This window comes from Plectropomus leopardus, chromosome 11, assembly GCF_026936395.1.
Source record: "Plectropomus leopardus strain MGB_pleo_1.0 chromosome 11, ASM2693639v1, whole genome shotgun sequence".
Classification (NCBI taxonomy): Eukaryota; Metazoa; Chordata; class Actinopteri; order Perciformes; family Serranidae; genus Plectropomus; species Plectropomus leopardus.
The window spans coordinates 9,244,004-9,252,066 of NC_142186.1; the positions used below are offsets into that span (position 1 = coordinate 9,244,004).

The 8,063-nt window shown below is 37.6% G+C and overlaps 1 pseudogene; it reads left to right on the top strand.

The window, feature by feature from the left end:
• Positions 1 to 33: 33 nt before the first annotated feature.
• Positions 34 to 1,007, top strand: LOC148188200 (uncharacterized; annotated as a pseudogene).
• The last annotated feature ends 7,056 nt before the right edge of the window (positions 1,008 to 8,063 follow it).

Sequence of the window (8,063 nt, forward strand, 5' to 3'; positions counted from 1 at the left end):
AGTGTCTCAGGCAGCAGAAGCCCAGTGATGATAATGGTGAGGAAGAGGAGGAGGAGACAGATAGAAAAAGTGGATGACCTGGAGAAATCCTACCAATGGCTGGAAAAGACTGGTCTAAAGGACAGAACAGAGGCACTGATCGTGGCAGGATTTGCCAGGCAAACTGCAGGCAAAACAGGTGCAGGCTGTGCAAAGATGCCCCTGAGACAGTCCAGCACATAACAGCAGGGTGTAAGATGCAGGTAGGCACAGAGTACATGGAGCGCTATGACCAAGTGGCTGGCATCGTGTACAGGAAGATCTGTGCTGAGTATTGGTTACAACTCCCAAGCTCCAAATGGAAAACACCTTCCCCTTTGCGACCCGTGTTCCTCCACCCATCTTCTCAGAGGGATGCTGGGGACACAAGTGCTGCAGAGGAGGTGCAGGTCATTCCCTTGTACTACAGAGCTCAGTCAGACTGCAGCCTTGTAAAGACACAATGAAGGGAAGAAGGAAAATAATATGGACATAAGAGAACATTATGATAAATAGAATGATGGGAGGATGAGGAGGATGACAAGAAGAATACATAGACAGCAGATGAAAGGAGGCAGGTAGCGTGGATGGAAATAACTAAAGAGAGAGTGGTGGAGAATGGCAGGACTAAGATCCTTTGGGACTTCAAGATCCAGACTGAAAATCTGGACCAACCAGACATCGTAGTGGTTCATAAAGAGCAGAAGAAGGCAGTAGCGACAGATAGAGTAATCCCAGATATTATGAGGAAGAAGGAACATGAGAAGCTCGAGGAATACCAAGGGCTAAAAGAGGAGTTAGAGGAGGTGTGAAAGGTGTAGACAGCAGTGGCGATCGGAACACTAGGGGCTTTAACCCCCAAACTGGGACAGTCGCTGCAGCAGAATCCAGGAACAACATCTGAAATCTCAATCTCAGTCCAGAAGTGTGCAGTCCTAGGAACAACTAAAATACTGCGCAGGACCCCCGAGCTCCCAGGCCTCTGGTAGAGGACTGAGTTTGAAGGAAGAAACCATCCAAAGGTAAAGGGGGGAATATATACTGTGTGTATATATATATATATCTATATATATATAGACACACATTTTTTTTGTCACAACATTTTTCTTCACCTACCTTTATACACATCCTGTTACAATCAAATACTATGTAGCATACTACAAACATGAATCTGTCACATTATATTATTAAGTTAAAACAATGCAGCCATCATAACAGAGTAAGGACAAAGGTCAGGTGAGCTTAGTCTTGTGTTTGTTTTTTTTATTTAATGGCAAATTCTCAGTGGCATAAATTCAATCTGTGGATCCCCAGCTCAAGCTGCCCTCCTGTTGATATCTAACAAGTGAATCTTTCAGACTCACTTGCACTGTACAAGCAGTACCAAAAACACAGACATATTTGTTTTAACACAGAGCCCAGCAGTTTTGAGAAAGAAAGCAGATTATTATACTTCTACACAAATATTCACCATGACTCCAGGCTGCAGGAGTGCCCAGCGCAGTCCTGAGGTGTTATCAAAATAATTCTGTCCTGTGACTGGACGTCAGTGTCTCTTGCTCAAAAACACACACACTTACGATGAAGTGGAATAAAAATTTTGAGAGTAGCAGAGAAAATCGGTTATCCAATCAGCTGATATTATATGAACTGACCAGCCTTTGGTGTTCTCACACATTGTAGTATTTTATTCTCGCTGACTTTCTGATTGGGCGGCAGCATACTACGGCCAGTAACACATATACTTTTTATTGTATGTTATGCACATCATGGTGAATATAATAGGCATACGAATGGGTAACAAATTAAAAGAAAAACAACATACTTTCTTTTTTGAGAGAATTATTTCATAGGTACATTCAGATACAAGATGGAAAAACACAACAAACACACTTTTAAAGAGTTTGTTTTCATACATTTTGAGGTTTTGCTGTCAAACTGCAAATCCAAAAAATGTATTTTAAAAATAACAGCAACTGCATTTGTACCAATGAAAATAAGCAATCAATACCTAATGTTATTTCAGAGAGTTCAGAGGAGAATGGCCAGACTGGTTCGAGCTGATAGAAAGGCAACAGTAACTCAAATAACCACTCGTTACAACCGAGGTATGCAGAAGAGCATCTCTGAACGCACAACACGTCGAACCTTGAGGCAGATGGGCTACAGCAGCAGAAGACCACACCGGGTGCCACTCCTGTCAGCTAAGAACAGGAAACTGAGGCTACAATTCGCACAGGCTCACCAAAATTGGACAATACAAGATTGGAAAAACGTTGCCCGGTCTGATGAGTCTCGATTTCTGCTGCGACATTCAGATGGTAGGGTCAGAATTTGGCGTCAACAACATGAAAGCATGGATCTATCCTGCCTTGTATCAACGGTTCAGGCTGGTGGTGGTGGTGTAATGGTGTGGGGGTTATTTTCTTGGCACACTTTGGGCCCCTTAGTACCAATTGAGTATCGTTGCAACACCACAGCCTACCTGAGTATTGTTGCTGACCATGTCCATCCCTTTATGACCACAGTGTACCCATCTTCTGATGGCTACTTCCCGCAGGATAACACGCCATGTCATAAAGCTCGAATCATCTCAGACTGGTTTCTTGAACATGACAATGAGTTCACTGTACTCAAATGGCCTCCACAGTCACCAGATTTCAATCCAATAGAGCACCTTTGGGATGTGGTGTGCAGCCGACAAATCTGCAGCAACTGCGTGATGCTATCATGTCAATATGGACCAAACTCTCTGAGGACTGTTTCCAGTACCTTGTTGAATCTATGCCACGAAGAATTAAGGCAGTTCTGAGGGCAAAAGGGGGTCCAACCCAGTACTAGCAAGGTGTACCTAATAAAGTGGCCGGTGAGTGTATGTTGAAGTAAGTATTCCTCTAAAGTGACAAAATGCAGTAGAATCTGTGAGAATTTAAAGCAGCTTTATAAAATGATTCATAGGTTTATAGGACCCAGTGTCTGAAACCAGTAAAAACACTGAAGAAAGCATTATAAATTATTTTTTCTCCCATGCTGTTTGGCATGTCGCAGATGGGCGAGTAGCCCAGCACCTGCTAATTGGTCTCCTTTTGCCTGAGCATGCTCCTCCACCAGCTGGTATTCATCTGTCTAATTACAGCTTAGGTTAGATAGAGATGTGGTGCTTCTTTCTTGTGCGAGCCCTGATGAAGGCCCTTTGTTGGTGGAAACATGTTGCCTTTATTTAATTCTGTTCCTTCATTAACTTACCTTTATAATAAAGCTTTTTGTTAGAAAAAGAGTGCCTTCCTTTAGCTCCCTTTTTCTACTTTCTTTTTATTAAAGTTTTTTTTAGCAGGAGCTGAATTTTACACAGAGGTAGTCCCATAACAGAACTGATTTGACCAACATTTTACAACATTCTACACTATGATTTTTAACATTTTTTGACGACATACCATACAATGATGTTTTGATCAAATGTTTGTCGACATACTAAACTATGGCATTTTGATCACATTTTTTTTTTACTACATACTGTACAGTGACATTTTAAACACATTTATGGAAACATACTTTACAATGTCATTTTGGTCAAATTTTTGACAACATGCGATACTATGGTGTTTTGACCAGATTTTTTACGATATGGTATGATATAACGTTTTAAATAAATTTTTGATGATATGCTGTTTTGGGGGCATGTTTTTTTTGGAGATTTTTGCCTTGCTTTTTTGGTCATTTTTTCGACATGCTATATTATGGTGTTTTTTGATATTTCTGCACGTTTTAATGCTATGGTGTGTCCCAGCGGGTTATTTTAAGCTGTTTTAAGGTGTTTAAAATTGTTTTTGGGAAAGTCATTTTATGAAATTTTTGTCATACTAGAGCCTTGCTTTTTTGGTCATTTTTTTGTTATGCTATCTTATCATGTGTTGGGCTATATTTTCACGTTTTAATGCTATGGCACGTCCCAGCAGGCTACTTCATGCTGTTTTGAGGTGTTTTCAACTGTTTTTGGGGCATGTCATTTTTTGACATTTTTGTCATACTATAGCCTTGCTTTTTTGGTCATTTTTTCGACACTCTATTTCATAGAGTTTTTGGCCATTTTTGCACGTTTCAATGCTATGGCATTTCTCAGCACGATATTTTCTGCTGTTATGAGGTGGTTTCAGCTGTTTTTGGGACATGTCATTTTTTGAGATTTTTGCCATACTATAGCCTTGCTTTTTTGGTCATTTTTTCGACATGCTATATTATGGTGTTTTTGGCCATTTTTGCAGGTTTCAATGCTATGGCATTTCTCAGCACGATATTTTCTGCTGTTATGAGGTGTTTAAAACTGTTTTTGGGACATGTCATTTTTTGACATTTTTGCCATACTATAGCCTTGCTTTTTTGGTCATTTTTTCGACATGCTATATTATGGTGTTTTTGGCCATTTTTGCAGGTTTCAATGCTATGGCATTTCTCAGCACGATATTTTCTGCTGTTATGAGGTGTTTAAAACTGTTTTTGGGACATGTCATTTTTTGACATTTTTGCCATACTATAGCCTTGCTTTTTTGGTCATTTTTTCGAGATGCTATATTATGGTGTTTTTGGATATTTTTGCACGTTTTAATGCTATGGCATTTCTCAGCACGCTATTTTCTGCTGTTTTGAGGTGTTTAAAACTGTTTTTGGGACATGTCATTTTTTGACATTTTTGCCATACTATAGCCTTGCTTTTTTGGTCATTTTTTCGAGATGCTATATTATGGTGTTTTTGGATATTTTTGCACGTTTTAATGCTATGGCATTTCTCAGCACGCTATTTTCTGCTGTTTTGAGGTGTTTAAAACTGTTTTTGGGACATGTCATTTTTTGACATTTTTGCCATACTATAGCCTTGCTTTTTTGGACATTTTTTCGAGATGCTATATTATGGTGTTTTGTGCCATTTTGCAGGTTTCAATGCTATGGCGTTCCTCAGCATGCTATTTTCTGCTGTTTTGAGGTGTTTAAAACTGTTTTTGGGACATGTCATTTTTTGACATTTTTGCCATACTATAGCCTTGCTTTCTTGGTCATTTTTTCGAGATGCTATATTCATAGAGTGTTTTGGCCATTTTTCAACGATTTAATGCTATGGCATTTCTCAGCATGCTATTTTCTGCTGTTTTGAGGTGTTTAAAACTGTTTTCGGGACATGTCATTTTTTGACATTTTTGCCATACTATAGCCTTGCTTTTTTGGACATTTTTTCGAGATGCTATATTATGGTGTTTTGTGCCATTTTTCAGGTTTCAATGCTATGGTGTTCCTCAGCATGCTATTTTCTGCTGTTTTGAGGTGTTTAAAACTGTTTTTGGGGCATGTCATTTTTTGAGATTTTTGCCATACTATAGCCTTGCTTTTTTGGTCATTTTTTCTACACTCTATTTCATAGAGTTTTGGGCCATTTTTGCAGGTTTCAATGCTATGGCATTTCTCAGGATGCTATTTTCTGCTGTTTTGAGGTGTTTAAAACTGTTTTTGGGACATGTCATTTTTTGAGATTTTTGCCATACTATAGCCTTGCTTTTTTGGTCATTTTTTCGACATGCTATATTATGGTGTTTTTGGATATTTTTGCACGTTTGAATGCTATGGCATTTCTCAGCACGCTATTTTCTGCTGTTTTGAGGTGTTTAAAACTGTTTTCGGGACATGTCATTTTTTGAGATTTTTGCCATACTATAGCCTTGCTTTCTTGGTCATTTTTTCAACATGCTATATTATGGTGTTTTTGGATATTTTTGCACGATTTAATGCTATGGCATTTCTCAGCACGCTATTTTCTGCTGTTTTGAGGTGTTTTCAGCTGTTTTTGGGGCATGTCATTTTTTGAGATTTTTGCCATACTATAGCCTTGCTTTCTTGGTCATTTTTTCGACACTCTATCCCATAGAGTTTTTGGCCATTTTTGCAGGTTTCAATGCTATGGCATTTCTCAGCACGCTATTTTCTGCTGTTTTGAGGTGTTTAAAACTGTTTTTGGGACATGTCATTTTTTGAGATTTTTGCCATACTATAGCCTTGCTTTTTTGGTCATTTTTTCTACACTCTATTTCATAGAGTTTTTGGCCATTTTTGCACGTTTCAATGCTATGGCATTTCTCAGCACGCTATTTTCTGCTGTTTTGAAGTGTTTAAAACTGTTTTTGGGACATGTCATTTTTTGACATTTTTGCCATACTATAGCCTTGCTTTTTTGGTCATTTTTTCGAGATGCTATATTATGGTGTTTTTAGATATTTTTGCACGTTTTAATGCTATGGCATTTCTCAGCACGCTATTTTCTGCTGTTTTGATGTGTTTTCAGCTGTTTTTGAGGCATGTCATTTTTTGAGATTTTTGCCATACTATAGCCTTGCTTTTTTGGTCATTTTTTCGACATGCTATATTTTGGTGTTTTTGGATATTTTTGCACGTTTCAATGCTATGGCATTTCTCAGCACGCTATTTTCTGCTGTTTTGAAGTGTTTAAAACTGTTTTTGGGACATGTCATTTTTTGAGATTTTTGCCATACTATAGCCTTGCTTTTTTGGTCATTTTTTCGACATGCTATATTATGGTGTTTTTGGATATTTTTGCACGTTTGAATGCTATGGCATTTCTCAGCACGCTATTTTCTGCTGTTTTGAGGTGTTTAAAACTGTTTTTGGGACATGTCATTTTTTGACATTTTTGCCATACTATAGCCTTGCTTTCTTGGTCATTTTTTCAACATGCTATATTATGGTGTTTTTGGATATTTTTGCACGATTTAATGCTATGGCATTTCTCAGCACGCTATTTTCTGCTGTTTTGAGGTGTTTAAAACTGTTTTTGGGACATGTCAATTTTTGAGATTTTGCCATACTATAGCCTTGCTTTTTTGGTCATTTTTCGACATGCTATCCCATAGAGTTTTTGGATATTTTGCAGGTTTCAATGCTATGGCATTTCTCAGCACGCTATTTTCTGCTGTTTTGAGGTGTTTAAAACTGTTTTTGGGACATGTCATTTTTTGAGATTTTTGCCATACTATAGCCTTGCTTTTTTGGTCATTTTTTCGAGATGCTATATTATGGTGTTTTTGGATATTTTTGCACGTTTTAATGCTATGGCATTTCTCAGCACGCTATTTTCTGCTGTTTTGAGGTGTTTAAAACTGTTTTTGGGACATGTCATTTTTTGACATTTTTGCCATACTATAGCCTTGCTTTTTTGGTCATTTTTTCGAGATGCTATATTATGGTGTTTTTAGATATTTTTCAACAATTTAATGCTATGGCATTTCTCAGCATGCTATTTTCTGCTGTTTTGATGTGTTTAAAACTGTTTTTGGGACATGTCATTTTTGAGATTTTTGCCATACTATAGCCTTGCTTTTTTGGTCATTTTTTCGACATGCTATTTCATAGAGTTTTTGGATATTTTGCAGGTTTCAATGCTATGGCATTTCTCAGCACGCTATTTTCTGCTGTTTTGAAGTGTTTAAAACTGTTTTGGGACATGTCATTTTTTGACATTTTTGCCATACTATAGCCTTGCTTTTTGGTCATTTTTCGAGATGCTATATTATGGTGTTTTTAGATATTTTTCAACAATTTAATGCTATGGCATTTCTCAGCACGCTATTTTCTGCTGTTTTGAGGTGTTTAAAATTGTTTTTGATACATGTCATTTTTTGACATTTTTGCCATACTATAGCCTTGCTTTTTTGGTCATTTTTTCGACACTCTATTTCATAGAGTTTTTGGCCATTTTTGCAGGTTTCAATGCTATGGCATTTCTCAGCATGCTATTTTCTGCTGTTTTGAGGTGTTTAAAACTGTTTTCGGGACATGTCATTTTTTGACATTTTTGCCATACTATAGCCTTGCTTTTTTGGTCATTTTTTCGACATGCTATATTATGGTGTTTTTGGATATTTTTGCAGGTTTCAATGCTATGGCATTTCTCAGCACGCTATTTTCTGCTGTTTTGAGGTGTTTAAAACTGTTTTTGGGACATGTCATTTTTTGACATTTTTGCCATACTATAGCCTTGCTTTTTT